The sequence below is a fragment of the Pinus tabuliformis genome, chromosome 7 (genome assembly GCF_031772625.1).
Source record: "Pinus tabuliformis cultivar Carrire ecotype Pingquan chromosome 7, CPIR1, whole genome shotgun sequence".
Lineage (NCBI taxonomy): Eukaryota > Viridiplantae > Streptophyta > Pinopsida > Pinales > Pinaceae > Pinus > Pinus tabuliformis.
Genome location: NC_142293.1, coordinates 1,664,152,418 through 1,664,175,762, shown reverse-complemented (window position 1 = coordinate 1,664,175,762; position 23,345 = coordinate 1,664,152,418).

Below are 23,345 nucleotides of genomic sequence, written 5' to 3'. Positions count from 1 at the left end.
TGGACGGTGGGGTTCGATGGGTCTACTGTTGGTAAAACAATCATTGGAAACTCTCTACAATCTCATTTTGGCTCATGCCTTTTGAAAACTAAACAAATCTTCGTTGTCCTGGAACGTAAATGAATTAACGATTAGCTTTTTCAAAAATGTTGAAATTTCCCCTCGCCAAAAAATGATACAATTTTAGTTGTATTAATTTAGAAATGAATGACTCTTACATATTTTTTTGCTTTATTTTAGAAAACATTTATCACATAGTGAATTTTATCATAATAAAAATAATTATTTAATTTTAAGCTTGGGTTTATATGCAATTATTTTGTTGTTAAAGTTTAGTGGACATAATTTGAGATCTCTCAAAGGAAACAAGTGCTTTTAACTTGGTTGTACTGAAAATATTTATGTATTCCTGCATATTAGGTGGGTGCGAGCAAAAGAGACTATATATTAAGTGGATTTAATAGTTAAAAACAAGTGTTAGTTTCTTAAAAGTCATAGGACAAATTTGGAAGGGGTAGGGTATGTATCCTTCTCTAGGTTAAATAAACTCAAATTGTTGGGTGAATGGGGTTGTAAGACCCTTTTTTTTCATCTTCAGAAAATGGAGTCCTCTCCTAGTCACTTCCATATTTTAGGTTGTCATAAGAAAAATAGGTTATTTTCCTTAAGATGTCAACATTTCATTTTACACAGTGTGATAAAAAAATTCAGCAAGGCATTAACAGATGGAACGAGCATGCACATTTGGAATGATAGTGCTATGTTATACTTGAGGTAAGAGCAAATATCTAGGAAGACTCTAACAAGGGATGAAGAGGTGGAATATTTGTGAAGCAAACTTAATACATTTAATGAGTTGCATGAAGGAAACTTGGCACTACTACTATGTGAACATTCCTTTATCAATGTTGATACCCTCTCCTTGGCACAACCACTTTGCAAGATGAAGAAGAAATGTGAAATACATGTGTGACCCAGTAAAGAAGTTGGCAAGGTTGTTGCAACATATATAGATGGTTATGTCCATTTTTGAAAGGAGGTTTTGGATCTTGGAAGGTTACCATTGTAGTAGATTTATCATGGAGTTCCAAGGAGGTGCAAGGATTAGGTAATGAGCAAATTATACAAATTATACAAATCCAACAAATATTCCATATTGGGTTAGGATATTACTATTTTGGGATATCCAAAGTTGAATGTGCATTGTGTGTAGTCTAAGAACTTGGGTGCATGTCACACCTTAATGGTATCTTGGAATTTTGGTGTGTGTTAGTGGAGTTAGTGCATTGTGTTTAATGAGCACTAGCTAGAATGTATTCCATTAAGGGAAAAATCCTACAAGTTAGAGATGACTTAACCATTTAGCATCATAAGGTGTGTTATGCCCTAGTTTGGAGACAACTAGAACCATGTTAGAGTGTGACGAGTTGTGCCATCAACTTAGATCCACTTACATGTGTTGAAGTGTAAAGGTACCCCATGAGTTGAGGAAAATTATTACAGTGCTTACCTATATAAAGTGTTTATGATATAAGATTACTGATTTTTTGTTGGAGAATGGAAGAGGAAAATAATAAAGAAGAGGCACCGAGGTTTGTTGAAAATTAATCAAAGGGAAGTGAAAATATCTCTTTTTAGGAGGATTGTTCAAGTTATCTCTTCAAATAAGACTAAAGTTTAGCTGTGGCTAGGGAGATTTCCTCAAAAGCATTGATTGGGTACTATAGAAATCCAAGACCTAACATTTCTAAACTAGTCCATTAGATAGATTCACCTTGGGCAAAGGTGCAAATATCCCCTCTCTAATGTGGGTTTCAAACCTTCCATTTGAGAATGCTAAAAACAAGGTCACAATCTTGAAAGGATGTCCTTGATTTCACCAAAACTAAATGTCAATGTTTAATCCACGGTGTGATTTTTTCTATTTGGATTTGGCCTTGAATGATGAGATCTATCTTTGGGTCAGATTATCATTTTGTCATTTAATTATGTGTTGAGAAGATCTTAAGGGCTATAGGGGATAAAATGGTTTTTTTTTCAATACCCCTCCTTTGAAACCCTGTAAGAAGATGGTGTGCCCTATTTTTGTGTTGTAATATTCAACCATGAGCTCTCTTGTGAGGATGTCGTTGAAGGAAGGGTATGTAAAGGAAGTGGAAAAAATCAAAACTTCATGTTGAGTCAAGGAGGAATATCTATTATAGGTGTCTCTAGAGGTCTTAAAAAAGGTGAAAGGGAATGGATTTTACCTCTTATTGCAACACCTTCTATTCCACCATTCAAGGTGCTAGAGGGCATTGCTTTTAACCTGATCATATATTAAAGTTCACAAAGATATTAAAAATTAGATGGTAGGTGTGATTTAGTGTAGGATTGATTCTTAAATAGTTAACTTTATAGGTGATATTTCCTAGCCTTTGTTGCCATGGAACACCAGTGGACAATTCATAACATCTTTTTCATGTTGTCACATCTACGACATTTGATTGGGATGTGCTCATAGTCTAAGGTATTAAGAGAAGTGATTCATTGATGTTGGAGTTTCATTTCACCCCATAACTTGACTCTAACAACTGAATTTACCAATACCCTCACCACCTTCATCTCCACATAGTATTTGAAAATAAGGTTGACCTCCAAGCATCCCAGCTTGTTTCTAATTCCCCTAAGAGCCCGCTTTGACTAGAATTGTACATTTAGTCCCAGTAGCTAAATCTAGCTAGGGGACTTGTCTAGTCCCTACCTAGTGGGATAAAGAAGAAGGATCCAATGATTAAGCATGAAAGGGGTGTAGTAAATACTCCAAACCTTATTCAAACACAATGAACGTCTTCAGACTTACTGAAAAATAAAATGAGACAACCTCTTACTAGTATCATGTCGAGTGTTAGGGAGTTCCACGAAAACACAAGGGATAACTAGTTCAAGATGCATGGAAATGAATGAATAAGAGTGTGTTATAGGGAGTGATAGTGAGTCCCAGGTCTATTGAGGAGGGATTTGTTAGCACTTGAAATTTCACCTCAGGCAGAGAAAGGTAAACCTCAAGGCAACATCAAACCACTTAGCCTCGTAGCTAGCCCTACGGGGCAGGAGAGGGCTCTCTCCGGTCTATCTCGGTAAAGATCTTCAATGGGCGAGATAACCAATAGGGAAACACTGATTTTAGGCTAGTAAACTGATAAAGAGGTTTAATTTGGAATTTTTAATGTTTTGGTGGAAAATTGGGGAATGGCAATTTTGGGTGCGGGGATTGGACACAGTTTCTGCAGGGGGTTCTTTGGGGCGAGGTAGGAAACAGTATTGATGCCTTTGATAGAGGTGAATGGATGAGAACGACCGGTGAGGAGTTAAGGAGAGCAAGCAATAACCTTGAATTCCCCTTAAACAGTTGAAAACATTGATATTAAGCAAACTTAAAAGCAGAGCATGACAGTCATGAATTCCACTTTAACACATCATTTGCCTAATTTGCAGAAGGAAAAGTAAGGAAATGATTCACATAACACACTTACAAGTACAAAGAGAAACACACCATCAATACATGTGACCACAAGAATCCCAAAAGGGACTGCAAAACCCTGGTCTTCCTTTGCCAAAAATTGCAGATATACAGTGAATAATACAATAAGAGCTTCTCCCTCAAGAGTCCAACCATGAAAATGAGAAAGAAAATACATAATATAGGCCATATAACATCTTTCCCTGCCTCTAGGGGTCGAGCTCACTATCCTAGGAGCTGTTTCAACCAATTCTAAACTAAGCACTGAAAACTAGGCAAACAAAACAACTTGCCTCTATAAGCTAGGAAACCAATTCATTCATTAAATATATGCTATTTCATGAATGAATCTTCTAGAGTAGGTAAATAAGTGTCATGTAATCATAAAAATACATAAATTACATCAAATAGGGTAAAAAATCCCATCACAAGTCATAACTGGTCAAAGCTGGACGAATTGCTGAGCTGTAGATGAAGTCCTGTGCAAACTGCCTGATGGGTCGCGCGCAATTCCTGGACGGGTCGCGCACCTTTGGAGGAACTTTTGAAGCACTGCCAGGTGTCTAAATGAGGCAAAAGTAGTCTTTTTGGAAAGGTCTGGATGTCTACTTTCCAACCCAAGTGGAATTTCTGAATTTGGTTGTCATTTGCCCCTTCAAAATTGCAATCTCCAAAGACTGCTTCCTGTGTGTCAAAAATGTGGCAGAAAGTCATTTTTTGCTTGTTTTTTGACTTTCTGGAGGCCCAAAACTTGGTGAAATTTCTTGGTAGTGGCTGAGCAAGTGTAACATTCCATGAAAAATCCAGAAATGCTGAGTTTTTCCAAAATGGAGTTGCCAAATGAAAGGGTCGCCCGCGGCGCGCGACCCATCAGGGAGGAACACCTGTTTTTTGCCATAAAAATCAAAATGACCCAAAATACTCAAAATTTTTTGGAATTTGTGCTGGAGTTGAGTTATTTAGTACCATGCTCCTTCAAAGAAGCCCAGCCAAGATGTGGAGGGGGTCGGGCCTTTTCTGTCGTTTTTGTGCTTTGGCCAACCGTCTTTGGAGCACTTTCATTCTTGCTTTGCATACGTGCATCCGCGCCCAATAATGATTTTTCATGTTCCTGAGCAAGTCCTTATCTTGGTTGGCCTTGGCCAGTAACCTCTCCAAATGAGCATTGACCTGGAGAAGCATAGCCTCTCGCTCAACAGGTACCAAATCGTCGGGTTTCTTTCGAGCCAAGTTGCGGTCCTCATGAATCCTCCGCAACTCATCAAGAGTGTGCTCATCCTCCAACTGCTTGTTGCGCTGCTCTAAATAGGTGATCGTCCATTGTACCCCTTCCAATCTTCGCTGCAATGAATCATTTTCAGCTCTTAGGTGCTGAATGATCTCCTTTGACTCTAGGCTAGGAGAACTATTATCAAGGTCTACCACCTCTATGTCTGGAGCACCTGATGGCCCCTCATCAATCCTGGGCTGTTTGCCCCTCTCTGATACCTGTGCTGCTGTCGGAGATGAGATCCCTTCCACCTGGTGTGGAGATAACACTCGTGGTGCTGATGAAGAAGGCGAGACCCCTTCCACTTGGTGTGGAGAAAATACTCGCCTAGCTGCTGCAAATAAGGCCCTGTGGCCTCTCTGATAAGTGACCAATGGAGAAGAGCTGACATGTCTAGTCTCAGGAATATCATACTGCTGTGATGGTCCTCCCTCCTCATAAACAATCTCAGGATGTGGTAGTGGTGCTGTGAAGAACTCACGAGAGATAAACTCCTCCCATGGGATGCCATGCTGAGCCAACTGATGTATGACCACAAGCTGAATCAAACCATAATGATATAGGCTCCTATATTGTTGTGCTGGGCTCTTCCTCTGCATCAAAGGCACCATCCTCTCAATATTCTGGCACAAGAAAACTGGGATGTTCATCATCCGTACCCATGTGAAATGCATCAATAAGCGAATATGGTATGAATACACAAGTGAAAATCTGCCCTCACAGGTGAAATAGCGCACGATAAGCCTCATCAAAGGAGCATACTCATTCCTCAAAAATCTGAAAGGAAATACACCCGTCACTTGTCTCATAAATGCAGGTTTAATGTAAGGCTCAAACTGAACACTGTCCAATATTTTGCGCTTGTTCCACACTTCTCCAACATTTGGTATCCCTGTTACTTGAGCAATCATCTCAGGTGTCAATGTAAAATCCACCCCTGCAAGGTTCACATGCCCATCATGAAAATGCAAAACAAACAAGCGAGCCAACTCCCTGTGATGCTGAATCTGAGATATCCTCTCGCAAAACAAATAACAAGACATATAACGGAAACATGAGACTGCAATTGGACAATCCTGCAAATCGGTCAAAGAGGTGGGCTCCTCTCTCCTATGATGACCGCTCTTTCCACCCTTGTGAGGTCTCCTCTGTACCTCAAACTCTGAAGCTGACTCATGGTCATCACTTTGCTCATAATTGGTTTCAGTTTCTGACATTGTTTTAGGAGCAAAGTGGCTGAAATGTATTGTTGTTTCTGCTTTGAAAACTGCTGATTAAAATGTTGTTTTAAGGGGACAAGTAGCACAAGGGAAATTTTAGGGAAGGGATATTTTAAAGGGAAATCGAGAATAATAATGAAATAGGGAGTTTAGGGGAAAAATCATTGCATATACTCATTATACAATTTTACTTACAAGGATGTTATGGGAGGTAGGGTTAGGGTTTTAATTTTTTGATTTCTTAGGGAGAGGAGTAGGGTTTAGGGCTCTTAGCAAATTTGGAAGGGAAATTTAAATAAAATGGTAAGGAATATGTAATGGGAGGTGGACAATAGGAAAGAAAAGGGATACCTCAAAACAACATAATAAACCCTAGCAATTTAGACAACTTCAAGCCCAAAAGCACAATGGAGACTTTTACTTGCAAAATGAAGACCTTTAAAAATACAATCATGATCTTCTTGAACTGTAGCAAGCAATAATTTTTCATGATTAAGGGCCTACCTTGCAAAATTTAGCAACTTGTGGTTCCTTGGCAGCTTGCTGGTGGTTTTGTGTAGAGGGAACGCTGATGGGTCGCGTGCACTGCCCAACAGGTCGCGCGCGCCTGACGGGTCGCGCCCGTATAAAATTTGCACTGGCGGAGGTGCCTTGACAGTCGCACTCGCTTAACGGGTCGCGCGCCAGTCTCGACAGGTCGCGCGCCAGTCTCGACGGGTCGCGCGCCTTCACACTCTACCAAATTCGCTCAAATGCTCTTGAAAACTGATTTCTCTATCACTTGGATGCACAATGAAGCTTGATGGAGGGAAATAGAGCCTTTATAGCCTTGCTTTGAATAAATTTCATGTCACAACCCACTTTCTAATGTTTTTCATGACACTTTTTAAACTTTGAATGCTGCTGACTTTTGGTTTCCTTTTATCCTGAAATTGGTTGAATTGATGTTTTCCTTGATAATTTTTCGCAGGGATAGCTTCTGAGGGATCCTGGCAAGGGAGCCAGGGTTGTATGCTGTCCTTCGAAGAATTTTGAATTTTTACAATTTTTAAAAAATTTTGAGAAATGACCTTGGCTTTAAAAACAGGGTTTTTAAATCCAAGGTGAAAATTAGTTGCACAAGATAGAATCTTTCGAAGAAACACTTTGAAAATCATCCCTCTGGCTTGCTGGGCACTTATTGACCTTCAGAGACATGACCTTGAAGACAAATTTGACCTAAACCCTAGACCTAGAAATTTTGACCTCAAGACAAGACAAGTAACCTTGAAAAAGTTTAATGACTGAAACAACTTGATCCAACAGTGCCAAGAGGGGAATAAAGACACCAGCTCCTCCATCAGGGTTATGGCATGCCTAATGGAATGCAATAATATGACACTGATGAGACACCTACTTATGCAAATGCAAAGAGCTTTGATCGCTGATGGAGGGCTACTAGACCGACTCTAACATTAGCTCCAATGGGGATGGTAGCTCCTTGGAGGTACCAAGAACCTTAGACCTCTGGGAGAGCAGACCAGTGCTTTATAATCATTGGGCAATGGAGTCATTATTTCGGCAAACGACATAAGACTTTGACTCATTTATTGAATGAAAACTTGACTGAAAACTGATTGAAACTTAACTGGAACTTGACTCAAACCAACTCGATGGTAAACTGAAATAACTTGAAAAAATCACTCAACAGACCAAACACAAATGACTCATGACTGACTTTACTAAAACAAGAACTTACAAAGCTTTTTGAAGGGAAGCAGTCCATCAAGATTTGAAATCATGATGACAACCACCTGTGTTTCTTACAAGACAATATACATCAAACTATATCAAAATGCCAATGCAACCAATCAAGCAGATGCCTTCTTGATTTATTCTCCTGATTTGATCTTCTCGTCAACAGTACAAACCTATCACTGGGCATCGAAAAACATAGTTGACCATGATCTCCTTCATCACTGAACACAACAATAATCACTTTCACTGCTGACTGTAACAAATCTGCGATTGGATCCTGGAAAACATGAAGACTTGACATTGCCACCTCCTGCTGAAAGAACAAGGTATCCTTTGTTTCAAATTCTGATCTGCCTTCATCATGTGCTTCAGAAAGAGTATGTTCCTGGTCCTCAAAAAATTCTGAACAAGTAGATGAGCAGATCTCCTCTTGAAATAGCATTTCAAAACATGAGACATATGAAGAAGAATCTGAAATGGAATCCTGAATGGTCTGATCTTCTGTAGTTTGACGATATGGTAGGTCATTCTCATATGATATGATAGCCAGATTCTCATTACATTCATCAATCATGAGAAAAGAAATTTCAGATGTTTCGTGAAACCCAACACTAGCATTTCTATCAGCTATCATAGATTCATCAAGGGAAACTTTTTCACTCACTTGAACGAAGATCTTGTCTTGTTTTTCACAGAGGCAATGAACTACCTCCTCATGAAGATCTAGTGTTGGTGAAATGAGAGCATTTAGGTCTGCTACTCCATTTTCTTCATTTGAGGCAGCCGCGACAATACAACTCTCTTTTATGAGATCTGGAACAACACATTTTTCCTCATCACAATTTATCTCTCGATCTGATTTATCATCACTTTCTGAGATTGGAACATTTCTTTCCCACGTTACCTGCATGCTATCTTCTTCTATGGATAGATCTGAAACAACTTTTGCTCTTTCCTCATTTTCAACCATATGGAAATCTTCAACCTGCTGATCTTGACAAGTATCCTCTAAGATTTATGTGTGCTGCTGAAATGGATTCTCATACAGAGCCTCCGTAATCTCAACATCCATAAAATTATCATCTTCATAATATTTCTCAAGGCTTTCAATAAAAGTTGAAGCATGTTTGCAACAGTCATGAACTAAATTTAATGATGGATAAGATGCTTGATATCTTTCAATAAACAAGGCATGAAAATCCCTTAAACAGTAAATACAGGCCTGCGGCAAATTTTCATACCAGGATTGAGCTGCACCTTCCAAAGTGGCCAAGAATATCTTCATCAAGCAATCTTCAGGAAAATCCACCTTCAACTTGCGAATATGCATATGAAATCTAACAAGATGTAAAGCAGCATCTTTCTTACCATCATCATTAAATGTAGGCAAATTCTTTGACCAATCTACCTTCGGAATTGTATTTGGAAAACCAGGGATGTGATCTCGGTTCAAGGGAGCATACCTTCTCGTGATTCGATCCATCTTGAAAATCTCACAGCTACTGATCTCTCTGCAGTGAAGTCACCATGAAGCACTGATCGCTGGATTCTTCAGTGAAAGGAGTCGCCAGGTGAATGATTTCAGCCTGTGAAAACTCTTAACTAATCATCTAAAAGTTCAGAGTTTGCAAATGTACTGGGGTGAAATGCAGATGAAGTGTTACATTCACTAGCTCACGGAGGTCGACTAAAGCAGCGTTTATCTACTTGCGCTGATGCAAAGCAAGAGCATTTTCGAAGGCTACCTGACGTATCTTCAGACTCCGTCTAAGACTTATGAAATAAACACATCAGTTAGTAAACAATTTGTTTGTTCTCCCCAGTATGGTCGCTAATATGTTAGCGCTTGAAATTTCACCTCAGGCTTAGAAAGGTAAACCTCAAGGCAACATCAAACCACTTAGCCTCGTAGCTAGCCCTATGGGGCAGGAGAGGGCTCTCTCCAGTCTATCTCGGTAAAGATCTTCAATGGGCGAGATAACCAATAGGGAAACACTGATTTTATGCTAGTAAACTGATAAAGAGGTTTAATTTGGAATTTTTAATGTTTTGGTGGAAAATTGGGGAATTGCAATTTTGGGTGCGGGGATTGGACACAGTTTCTGCAGGGGGTTCTTTGGGGCGAGGTAGGAAACAGTATTGATGCCTTTGATAGAGGTGAATGGATGAGAACAACCGGTGAGGAGTTAAGGAGAGCAAGCAATAACCTTGAATTCCCCTTAAACAGTTGAAAACATTGATATTAAGCAAACTTAAAAGCAGAGCATGACAGTCATGAATTCTACTTTAACACTTCATTTGCCTAATTTGCAGAAGGAAAAGTAAGGAAATGATTCACATAACACACTTACAAGTACAAAGAGAAACACACCATCAATACATGTTACCACAAGAATCCCAAAAAGGACTGCAAAACCCTGGTCTTCCTTTGCCAAAAATGACAGAGATACAGTGAATAATACAATAAGAGCTTCTCCCTCAAGAGTCCAACCATGAAAATGATCAAGAAAATACATAATATAGGCCATCTAACATCTTTCCCTGCCTCTAGGGGTCGAGCTCACTATCCTAGGAGCTGTTTCAACCAATTCTAAACTAAGCACTGAAAACTAGGCAAACAAAACAACTTGCCTCTATAAGCTAGGAAACCAATTCATTCATTAAATATATGCTATTTCATGAATGAATCTTCTAGAGTAGGTAAATAAGTGTCATGTCATCATAAAAATACATAAATTACATCAAAGAGGGTAAAAAATCCCATCACAAGTCATAACTGGTCAAAGTTGGACGAATTGCTGAGCTGTAGATGAGGTCCTGTGCAAACTGCCTGATGGGTCGCGTGCAATTACTGGACGGGTCGCGCGCCTTTGGAGGCACTTTTGAAGCACTTTCAGGTGTCCAAATGAGGCAAACGTGGGCTTGTTGGAAAGGTCTAGATGTCTACTTTCCAACCCACCTCAAATTTCTGAATTTGGTTGTCATTTTCCCCTTCAAAATTGCAATCTCCCAAGACTGCTTCCTGTGTGTAAAAAATGTGGCAGAAAGTCATTTTTTGCTTGTTTTTTTGACTTTCTGGAGGCCCAAAACTTGGTGAAATTTCTTGGTAATGGCTGAGCAAGTGTAACTTTCCATGAAAAATCCAGAAATGCTGATTTTTTCCAAAATGGAGTTGGCAAACGAAAGGGTCGCGCGCGGCGTGCGACCCGTCAGGGAGGAAAACCTGTTTTTTTCCAGAAAAATTAAAATGACCCAAAATACTCAAAATTTTTTGGAATTTGTGCTGGAGTTGAGTTATTTAGTACCATTCTCCTTCAAAGAAGCCTCAGCCAAGATGTGGAGGGGGTCGGGCCTTTTCTGTCGTTTTTGTGCTTTGGCCAACCGTCGTTGGAGCACTTTCATTCTTGCCTTGCATACGTGCATCCGCGCCCAATAATGATTTTTCATGTTCCTGAGCAAGTCCTTATCTTGGTTGGCCTTAGCCAGCAACCTCTCCAAATGAGCATTGACCTGGAGAAGCATAGCCTCTCGCTCAACAGGTACCAAATTGCCGGGTCTCTTTCGAGCCAAGTTGCGGTCCTCATGAATCCTCCGCAACTCATCAAGAGTGTGGTTATCCTCCAACTGCTTGTTGTGCTGCTCTAAATAGGTGATTGTCCATTGTTCCCCTTCCAATCTTCGCTGCCATGAATCATTTTCAGCTCTTAGGTGCTGAATGATCTCCTTTGACTCTAGGCTAGGAGAACTAATATCAAGGTCTACCACCTCTATGTCTGGAGCACCTGATGGCCCCTCATCAATCCTGGGTTGTTTGCACCTCTCTGATACCTGTGCTGCTGTCGGAGACGAGGCCCCTTCCACCTGTTGTGGAGATAACACTCGTGGTGCTGATGAAGAAGGCGAGACCCCTTCCACCTGGTGTGGAGAAAATACTCGCCTAGCTGCTGCAAATAAGGCCCTGTGGCCTCTCTGATAAGTGACCAATGGAGAAGAGCTGACATGTCTAGTCTCAGGAATATCATACTGCTGTGATGGTCCTCCCTCCTCATAAACAATCTCAGGATGTGGTAGTGGTGCTGTGAAGAACTCACGAGAGATAAACTCCTCCCATGGGATGCCATGCTGAGCCAACTGATGTATGACCACAAGCTGAATCAAACCATAATGATAGAGGCTCCTATATTGTTGTGTCGGGCTCTTCCTCTGCATCAAAGGCACCATCCTCTCAATATTCTGGCACAATAAAACTGGGATGTTCATCATCCGTACCCGTGTGAAATGCATCAATAAGCGAATATGGTATGAATACACAAGTGAAAATCTTCCCTCACAGGTGAAATAGCGCATGATAAGCCTCATCAAAGGAGCATACTTATTCCTCAAAAATCTGAAAGGAAATACACCCGTCACTTGTCTCATAAATGCAGGTTTAATGTAAGGCTCAAACTGAACACTGTCCAATATTTTGCGCTTGTTCCACACTTCTCCAACATTTGGTATCCCTGTTGCTTGAGCAATCATCTCAGGTGTCAATGTAAAATCTACCCCTGCAAGGTTCACATGCCCATCATGCAAATGCAAAACAAACAAGCGAGCCAACTCCCTGTGATGCTGAATCTGAGAGATCCTCTCGCAAAACTCATAACAAGACATATAACAGAAACATGAGACTGCAATTGGACAAGCCTGCAAATCGATCAAAGAGGTGGGCTCCTCTCTCCTATGATGACCGCTCTTTCCACCCTTGTGAGGTCTCCTCTGTACCTCAAACTCTGAAGCTGACTCATGGTCATCACTTTGCTCATAATTGGTTTCGGTTTCTGACATTATTTTAGGAGCAAAGTGGCTGAAATGTACTGTTGTTTCTGCTTTGAAAACTGCTGATTAAAATGTTGTTTTAAGGGGACAAGTAGCACAAGGGAAATGTTAGGGAAGGGATATTTTAAAGGGAAATCGGGAATAATAATGAAACAGGGAGTTTAGGGGAAAAATCATTGCATATACTCATTATACAATTTTACTTACAAGGATGTTATGGGAGGTAGGGTTAGGGTTTTAATTTTTTAATTTCTTAGGGAGAGGGGTAGGGTTGAAGGCTCTTAGCAAATTTGGAAGGGAAATTTAAATAAAATGATAAGGAATATGTAATGGGAGGTGGACAATAGGAAAGAAAAGGGATACCTCAAAACATCATAATAAACCCTAGCAATTTTGACAACTTCAAGCCCAAAAGCACAATGGAGACTTTTACTTGCAAAATGAAGACCTTTAAAAATACAATCATGATCTTCTTGAACTGTAGCAAGCAATAATTTTTCATGATTGAGGGCCTACCTTGCAAAATTTAGCAACTTGTGGTTCCTTGGCAGCTTGCTGGCGGTTTTGTGTAGAGGGAACGCTGATGGGTCACGTGCACTGCCCAACAGGTCGCGCGTGACTGACGGGTCATGCCCGTATAAAATTTGCACTGGCGAAGGTGCCTTGACGGGTCGCGCTTGCCTGACGGGTCGCGCGCCAGTCTCGACGGGTCGCGCGCCTTCACACTCTACCAAATTCACTCAAATGCTCTTGATGACTAATTTCTCTATCACTTGGATGTACAATGAAGCTTGATGGAGGGAAATAGAGCCTTTATAGCCTTGGTTTGAATAAATTTCATGTTACAACCCACTTTGTAATGTTTTTCATGACACTTTTTAAACTTTGAATGCTGCTGACTTTTGGTTTCCTTTTATCCTGAAATTGGTTGAATTGATGTTTTCCTTGATAATTTTTCGCAGGGATAGCTTCTGAAGGGTCCTGGCAAGGGAGCCAGGGTTGTATGCTGTCCTTCGAAGAATTTTGAATTTTTACAATTTTTACAAAATTTTTAGAAATGACCTTGGCTTTAAAAACAGGGTTTTTAAATCCAAGGTGAAAATTAGCTGCACAAGATAGAATCTTTCGAAGAAACACTTTGAAAATAATCCCTCTGGCTTGCTGGGCACTTATTGACCTTCAGAGACATGACCTTGAAGACAAATTTGACCTAAACCCTAGACCTAGAAATTTTGACCTCAAGACAAGACAAGTAACCTTGAAAAAGTTTAATGACTGAAACAACTTGATCCAGCAGTGCCAAGAGGGGAATAAAGACACCAGCTCCTCCATCAGGGTTATGGCATGCCTAATGGTGCGCAATAAGATGACACTGATGAGACACCTACTTATGCAAATGCAAAGAGCTTTGATCGCTAATGGAGGGCTACTAGACCGACTCTAACAGGAGTGATAAGGATATATGTTAGGCAATTCCAAGGAATTTTAGAGTGTTAGGGTATGTTAGGGAGTACTAGGGTGTGCTAGGGAGAGCCAAAGCATGCCAAGGAATGTTGGGGATGCTAACATGTTTAACATAGTGCCAAGGGATTGTTAGACATTCTAGGTGTGATGTCATGTCATGATTTAAAGTATTTTTCTTAGTTGTTTTATGGTCATGGTTGAATGTGAGCCTTGAATTGGTAACTTGTTAAGTGGGATGATTTGAGAATAGAAATGAGTAGTCTAAGATGATTTATAGGTAGTTGTTATGTGAATAAGGCATAGTCTAGTTGTAGTAATCGTAACTTGGTCAAGTTGTTGTAGTTGAGGTAGGACTTGGTTGGGTTCCCAAGTCCCAAAGAAAGTAAGGGTAGTTGTGAGGGCATTATAGATAATGAGTGTTAGGGAATACCAAAGAATGAAAATGCATGCTAACAGATTCCAGACAATGTCAATGCATGTTGAGGAGTGAAAGGAAGTGTCAGGGCATCTATTACACATCATTTTGTCACTGTCCCTGTTCTCCTCGTTCCTTGATCTTTGAGGACCTCTACAGTGACCCTCATGTGTTTCCCTGTCATGAACAACATGTCCTCACATCCCTCTTCTTTTGCAGAACATTTCCCTCTTACCTCATTTCCTAAGAATATTCCTTCAAACTCAGTTTTCAAGACTGGTGTTATCACTTAGTTTCTTCCCTACACTGATTTATACATTCTAACATTAGGCCTAGCGCCAAACGACCCCAGTAAGCTATTCATGGCCTGCACCGACCCTATTTTGGAATTTTCTTAAAAATGGAGCCCAAGCCTCTAGGTCAAGAAGCTTCGTGAATGGAATTCTGGTAAATGGTTAAGCAAGATAGAGCCGAGAGAGATTGTTTGGGCTCTTTTCCCCTATTAAAATGGGACAAACCAAAGGGGATAAGACCTCTCCCATAATAAGAGGATCAATTTCCCCTCTATCAAATCTATATAAACTCCTCCTTTTCCAACCTCATCTGGCTAATGAAAGGGCCTCTTCCTCTTTGCTCCAAACCAAAAAAAACTACAAGCTTATTCTCCCTTCACAAACACAAACTAGAAGGCTAAGGTTCTCAAGATAGCTATCAAGATTTGCTGATTATTTCAACCCTTTCATTAGCTAGCTGAGATTGGAAAAGGAGGAGTTTATATAGCTTTAACAGAGGGAAAATGGGTCCTCTTATGATGGGATAGGTCTTATCCCTTTTGGTTTGTTCCATTTTAATAGGGGAAAAGAGCCCAGAGAATCTTTCTCGGCTCTATCTTGCTTAACCATTAACCAGACTTCCATTCACAAAGCTTCTAGACCTGGAAGCTTCTGCTCCATTTTTAAAAATTTCCAAAAGAGGTTCGAGGTGGGGCATGAATGGCTTACCAGTACAGTTTGGGGCTAAGCCTAATGTTAGACTACGAAAGATCAATGCAGGGAAAAAACTAAGTGATAGTGTCACTCTTGAAAACTGAGTTTAAAGGAATACTCTTGGGAAATGATGTAAGAGGGAAATGTTCTACAAATGAAGAAGGATATCAGGACATGTTGTTCATGACATGGAAACACATGAGGGTCAATGTAGAGGTCCTCCAGGATGAAGGAATGGGGAGTATAGGGACAGTGGAAAAATGTTGTGTAACAGCATCACACAGAAGAACTAGGTCCAAATGCATGGAAATGAATGAAGAAGAGTGTGTTCCAATAAGTGTCAGTGAATGCTAGGTGTCCCAAGGATGAATTATGTTAGGATAAGTTAAGAATAGAACTTGCAGGAGGAAAGACTATGATTGTAATAAGGGGTTGGAAAAAAAATCAAACAAAGGGATACTTTTGGTTGGGCATAACGTTGTTTTTCAATTGACTTGGTTGAGTTCCCAAGACATAAAAAATGTAAGGCTATCTATGAGGGCATGATGGCTATGGAGTGCCAACGTGTTCCAGGGAATGCTAGGAAGTACTAACACATGCTAGGAAGTTCAAAGGCATGTTAGGCATGCAAAGAGAAGCTAAGTGCTAAGGCATGCTAAGATGTGCCAGGTGCCAAGGTGTGGCACCAACACATGCTAGGGACTGTTAGGGAAAAGAATTAGGGAAACACAAGGGAGAACTAGTTTCAAATGCATGGAAATGAAAATAACATGAGTGTGTAATAGGGAGTGTCAGTGAGTCCCAGGTGTTTTAAGGAGGGAGTGACATGGTATGCCAGTGAGTGCTAGGGCATGCCAGAGTGCCAGGGAAGCATGCGTACAAGATGTGCTAGGTGCCATGGTGTGCCAATGTTTTCTAGGAAGTATCAGGGAGTGGCAGGGGAACACAAGGGAGCACCGAGTCAAATTAATGCATGGAATTGAATGAATGAGAGTTTGTGACATGAAGTGGCAGTGAGTTCCATATTTGCTAAGGTAGGAGTGATAAGGTATGTTAGGTAGTGCTAAGGCATCGTAGAGGCCAAGGCAACAAGCCAATATGTTCTAGGTGCTAGGGTGTGCCAATGCATGACAGGGAGTGTTAGGGAGTTCCAGGAAAACACAAGGGAGAACTAGTTTCAAATGCATGGAAATGAATGAATAAGAGTGTGTGGTAGGGAGTTCCAACAATTTTTAGGTGTGATAAAGAGGGAGTGACAAGGTATGTTAGGTAATGCTAATGAATCCTAGAGTGTCGGGGTGGCATGCCAAGATGTGTCAAGTGCCAGAGTGTGTCAATGTGTATAAGGAAGTGTTAGGGAGTGCCATCGAAACAAAAGGGAGAACTAGTTTAAAATGCATGGACATGAATAGATAAGAATGTGTGATAGGGAGTATCAATGAGTTTCAGGTTTGCTAATGAGGGAGTGACAAGGTTATATGCTAGGAAGTGCCAAGGCATGCTAGAGTTTCAAGGGATGTGAGCGAGTGGTATGTTGTGCTAGGGAGTTCCAAATCATACCAAGGAATGTAGGGGGTATTAACATGTGCCACATCGTGCCAAGGAATTGTTAGTTGTGCAAGGTGTTATGGCATGTCAAGATGTAAACTATGTTGCTTAGTTGTTTTATCGCCACACTTAGACGTGAGCCTTGATGTGCTAACTTGTAACTTGTTAAGTGGGATTGGTTGAAATTGGACATGAGTAGCCTAAGATGAGTTATATTCAGTTATGAGGCGAACAAGGCATAGTCTAGCTGTAGTACCCATAACTTGGTCAAGATGTTGTATTCGAGGAAGGACTTGGTTGGGTTCCCAAGTCCCAAAAAACGTAAGGGTAGTAGTGAGGTCATGATAGCTAAGGAGTGTCAAGGAATGCCAAGGAATGTAAATGCGTGATGGCACATGCTATATAGTGCCAATGCATACTGAGGAGTGTTAGGGAGTACTAAGGGTATTGAAAAATATAGGGCATATTATTAGGTGATTTCTCTTCTTATGATAACTACATGTGAATGATTTTTACTTCTTAATATTAGGATCTTCTCTTTACTTGGATTATTATAGTGTTCTTCATGAAACAACTACTAATGCATAAAGAATGAGGAGACAAGAGACACAGATAACAGGTGATCAGTCATGGTCAAAACCTCTCCAACATGAGAGGAAAACCCAAATGAATTCTTCTTCTTATAGAGACTTCAGCTGAAAAATACCAAGACCATGACCTAGACCCTTGAATCAACGAACTCTCCAAGACGAAGTCACAAGCCTCCTTGATTCAACTTCCTTCTTTTTCCTTGAGTTAATCATGATCAAGGTTCTTCCTTCAATAGCTCAGCTATCCTTGAAATTTCATTTCCCTATATCATATCTGTAGTTCTTGACCTTGATGTAGAAACCCTAGCATGTGTGGTTGACCAACCTTTTGAACCTTGATCTTCTTTAGTTGGATGGTATGACCTCTTATTATAATACATCTTGTAACCTTTCTTATCTTCTTCCTTGATTCGATTTATTGGACAAAAACAAGACCTTTGACCTTTTCTATAGTAGATAGTTCTTACTTCCTTCACACGTTTAGAGGTATTATCCCTAAAATAGACCCATAAAAAACACCAAATATTCGCTCTTTGTTTCCTTCTCTTCTCTAGTTATCTTTGCACTTGTTATTCCAAACTTACTTAACCGCATTTTCTTGTCCACAAATGGAGGTCGAGATTCCTTTTATATAGTGTTTCATCCATAAAAATAAGTTGACTTGTGATATAGGTAAGCTGACTTGACATTATGGAAGCATCCTTAGGCTGACATGAAGAAGAGTTTGTGACAAGGTCTTGGAGGGTTAATAAGTTTTATTTTACGATGGATTACATACCCAAAATGGATCTTCAATATTTAACATTGACTCTATGAGTTTTATGACTTGATGACCAAACCTAATAGCTCACAATGGGAGCTTCAACTAAAAATCAAATTCGTTGGTCATGAAACCCATGATTCAAGAATTACAAAAATAATTTTATTTTCCTTTTTATATCCATTACATAAAATCACAATTACACATGTCATTATGAAGACCAAACTTAGTTATATTTTTTGACAAGGGCATCAAAAGGGAGAACTAGCTCAAAATGCATGGAAATAAATGAATAAGAGTGTGTGCTAAGGAGTGTTTGCAAATTCTAGGTGTCCCAAGGGAAAAGTGTGTAAGGTGAAGTTCATAATAGGACTCGCAGGAGGAAAGCCTATGGTTGTGATAAGGGGTTAGACAAAGCAGTTTCAAACAAAAGGAGGCTTTGGGTTGGGCACAACATTATTTTTCCAATGCCTTGGTCAGGTTCCCAAGACACAAAAAAGGTAAGGTTTTCTGTGAGGGCATGATAGCTACAGAGTGCCAAGGTGTGCAAGGGAATGTTGATGTAATAAGATATGTTAGACAATTCCAAGGCATGTTAGGCATGCCAAGACATCCCAAGTGCTAAGGCTTGCCAAGATGTACCAATTTCCAGGGTGTGGGATGAACATGTGCTAGGGAATCTTAGGCCTAGGTGTTAAGGAAACACAAGGGAGCACTATTTTCAAATTGACGGAAATGAATTGTTAATGAGTCTCAAGTGTGTTCTAAGGAGGGAGTGACAAAGTATTCTAGATAGTTCCAAGGCATGCTAGAGTGTTAGGGAACCATACCAAGGTGTGCCAAGTGCCAAGGTGTGCTAATGTGTGCTAAGTATTTGGGAATGCCAAGGAAACACAAGGGAGAACTAGGTCAAAATGCATGAAAATGAATGAATACGAGTGTGTGGCAGGGAGTGTTAGTGAGTTCCAGGTGTGCTAAAGAGGGAGTAACATGGTATGCTAGGTAGCACTAGGTCATGCTAGCATGCTAGAGCGGCATGTGACCAAGATGTGTCAGGTGCCAAGGTGTGCCAACACATGCTAGGAAGTGTTAAGGAGTTCTAGGGAAACACAAGGGGGAAATAGGTGAAAATAATGCATGCAAATGAACAATTAAGAGTTTGTGATAGGAAGTTTCAGTGAGTTCCATGTGTGTTAAGGAGGGACTGATAAGGTATGTAACACAATGTATACACATGTTAGAGGCCAAGACAACATGCCAAGATGTGTAAGGTGCTAGGGTGTGCCAATGCATGCCAGGGAGTGTTATGGAGTGCTAGGGAAACACAAGGTAAAACTAGTTTCAAATGCATGGAAATGAATAAATAATAGTGTGTGACAAGGAGTGCCAATGAGTTTTAGGTGTGTTAACGAGGGAGTGATAAGGTATGCTAGGTAGTGCCAAGGAATTCTAGAGTGTTAGGGCGACATGCCAAGATGTGGCAAGTACTAGGGTGTGCCAATCCGTGCTAGGGAGTGTTAGGGAGTGCGACAGAAACACAAGGGAGAAATATTTCAAAATACATGGAAATGAATGAATAAGAGTGTGTTATAGGGAGTGTCAATGAGTTCCAAGTGTGTGAGGGAGTGACAAACTTATATGTTAGGCAGTGCAAAGTCATGCAAGAGTTTCAAGGCATGTCAAGGAGTGGTATGGTGCGCAGGGAGTGCTAAAGAAGTATGCAAAGGAATGTAGGGGATCTAACATGCACCACATAGTTCAAAGGATTGTTAGACGTGCTAGTTGCTATGTCATGCTAAGATGTAAAATATGTTGCTTAGTTGTTTTATGGTCATGGTTGGATGTGAGCCTTGACTTGGTAACTTGTTAAGTGGGGTGACTTAGCATAAGATGAGTTATAGGAAATTCTTAGGTGAACAAGGCATAATATAGATGTAGTAATTGTAACTTGGTCAATATGTTGTAGTCGGGTTAGGACTTGGTTGGTTCACAAGTCTTAAAAAAACTAAGGGTATCTATGAGGGCATGATAGCTAAGGACTGCCATTGCAAGTCAAGGAATAAAAATGTGAGCTAACACATGCTAGAGAGTGTCAATGCATGTCAAAGAGTTTTTGGGAGTTTCAAGGCATCCCAAGGGATAACTAGGTCTAAGTGCATGGAAACGAACGAATAAGAGTGTCTTCCAGGAAGTGTTAGTGAATTCCAAGGATGAAGTGTGTTAGGATAATTTCATAATAAGACTTGCAATAGGTAAGCCAACAATTTCGATAAGGGGATGAACAAAGCAATTTTAGACAAAGGGAGATTTCGTGCTAGCTAGGGACAACACTATTTTTTCAATGACTTGGTTAGGTTCCCAAGTTGGAAAAACAGTAAGGCTATCTATGAGGGCATGACAACTATGGAATACTAAGGTGTGAAAGGAATGGCAAGAAGTGCTAACACATGCTAGAATGTTCCAAGGCATGTTAGGCATGCCAAGATGTGTTAGCCACTAGGGTGTGGTGCCAACGCATGCTAGGGGGTGTTTGGGATTCACAAGCGATGAATAGTTGCAATTACATGGAAATTAATGAATAAGAACGTGTGATAGGGTGTGCTAAGGAGGGAGTGAAAATGTACGATATGTAGTGACAAAGCATGATATAGTGCTAAGAAAGCATGTTGAGATGTGCCAAGTTCTAGGGTGTGCCAATGTGTGCCAAGGAGTGTTAAGGAGTGTTAGGGAAACATAAGGGAGAACTAGGTCATAATGCATGGAAATGAATGAATAAGAGCATGGGACAGGGAGTGTCAGTGAGTTCCAAGTGTGATGAGGAGGAGTGGCAAGGCATGCTTGGTAGTGCAAAGGAATGCTAGAGTGCTAGGGTGGAATTCGACCAAGATGTTCCAACACATGCAAGGAAGTGTTAGATGGGAGTGCCAGGGAAGCACAAGGGACCACTACATCAAAATGCATGGAAATGAACAAATAATAGTTTTTGATTGGAAGTTTTAGTGATTTCTAGGTGTGTTAGGAGGGCATGAAAAGGAATGCTAGAGGCTAGGGTGAGATGCCAATATGTCCTAGCTGTTAGGGTGTACCAATACATGCGAAGGAGTGTTAAGGAGTGTTAAGGGGACACAAGGGAGTAATAGGGAAAAATGCATGGAAATGAATAATAAGAGTTTGTGACCAAGAGTGTCAACAAGCTCTAAGTGGGTTAAGGAGAAAGTGACAAGGTATGCTAGGTAGTGACAAGGAATGCTAAATTTCTAGTGCGACATGCCAAGATGTGTCAAGTGCTAGGGTGTGCCAATGCGTGCTAGGGATTTTCAGGGAAACACAAGGAAGAACTAGGTCAAAAATCATGGAAATGAATGAACAAGAGTGTGTGATAGGGAGTATCAATGAGTTCTAGGTGTGTTAAGGAGGGAGTGACAAGGTTCTATGCTGGGTAGTGCCAAGATATGCTAAATTACCAAGGTGTGTCAAGAGGTACTAAGGTGTGCTAGGGTGTGTCGAATCATGCCAAGGAATGTAGGGGATACTAATACATGTCACATAGTACTAAGGCATTCTAAAATAGGTCAGATGCTATGGCATGTCAAGATGTAAATTGTGTTGCTTAGTTGTTTTATGGCCATAGTTGGATGTGATGAGCCTTTTCTTAGTGTTATAGACATTTTTGTGCCTTACAGCAATAAGCATGAAATGTCCATAATCCAAGGGATCCAAAGTCCCTAAACATGTTGTTCCTACCCCTAGAGGAACAAGGCCAACAAACCACAACAATTCACAGAAGTTCTCCACCAGAAACTGCTCAAAAACAAGTCAATTGAGGATCAATTCAGAAGCTCCACTAGCTGCCTGCATTGAAATGCAGAGGTTACACTGGCCAGTTGCATTGCAACGCAGGTAGAAGCACTACTAGGGTGCGCTGAGCGGGAAATGACAAATGTCAGGGTCTCTTGTGAAAGGTGTCAAGACTGTGGAAGCTTCCAGAATCTTCCTCCATGACACTTGCCTTGATGAGTTTGACTAAGTGATGAGTAAGAGGCTCTTAGCCTCCAAGTGGAAGTAAGAACTGACAGAGAGAGAGGACACTAGTCAGATCACAAGCTGACTCATCTTCACTCCAAACATCTATATATAGATCTCTTCTCCATGATATCTAGAGGCTGGAATTTTGTTATTGCAAAGAATTGTTGTTGGTTTGAGACTAGAATCATTGGGTGCTTAATGCTTTGAAGGGAGGTGAAGATAGGAATTTCATTTGCTAGGAAGGAGATGCTGGATTGGACCTCTATGGGTTGTATCTCCTCCTAAACCTTGTTATTCATCAATAAAGCTATCTTGGTTTCTCCTATATACTGATGTGTCTTTGATGTATGATTTCATTAGTGTATTTGGTTTATTTCTAATCCTGAACTAGTTATGAATGTGAATATATGTCTTTGTGTAGTGTTCTTCTCTTGTGATCTTGCAGGAACCTGTTGAAGCTGGGCGAGCGAGAAGGCAAGTAGCTGTGAACTCCCAAAGAGAAGAGAAAACGGATCGAGGGACAAACAGAAGACACCAGTAAGTCCATCTATTTCTCTTCACTCTCATTTCATAAAGGAAGAATACCAGAATAGCTGTCTTTGTTTGTTGCTAAGGCACTGTCACACCTTAGGTGGATAGGATCGTCCTGCATAGGCATTTTTCCCCACAACAAATTGGCGACTCCACTGGGGAAATCTATTTAGTCATTTTATTTGTGTTTCTATCATTGTTTATTTCATAGACTCAACAGCAGCAATCGAACTGCATCTGCTATCCTCAGATGCAAAGTAGACAGCTGCTGCTTTGATCCAATCACTGGATTTATCTATGATCTGAACAATGGACTCACAAATGATTTGATAATCCTTTGTGATAGATCTTAGTCCTCCCTCACAGCATCCCTTTGATTGCACCTTGCTTGTTGCTTTGATTTGGCCTGAAACTGTAGATTAAATAGCAAACCGTGACCCAGAACCCAGAGAAACAACTCTCGTTTCTTCAGCGCAGG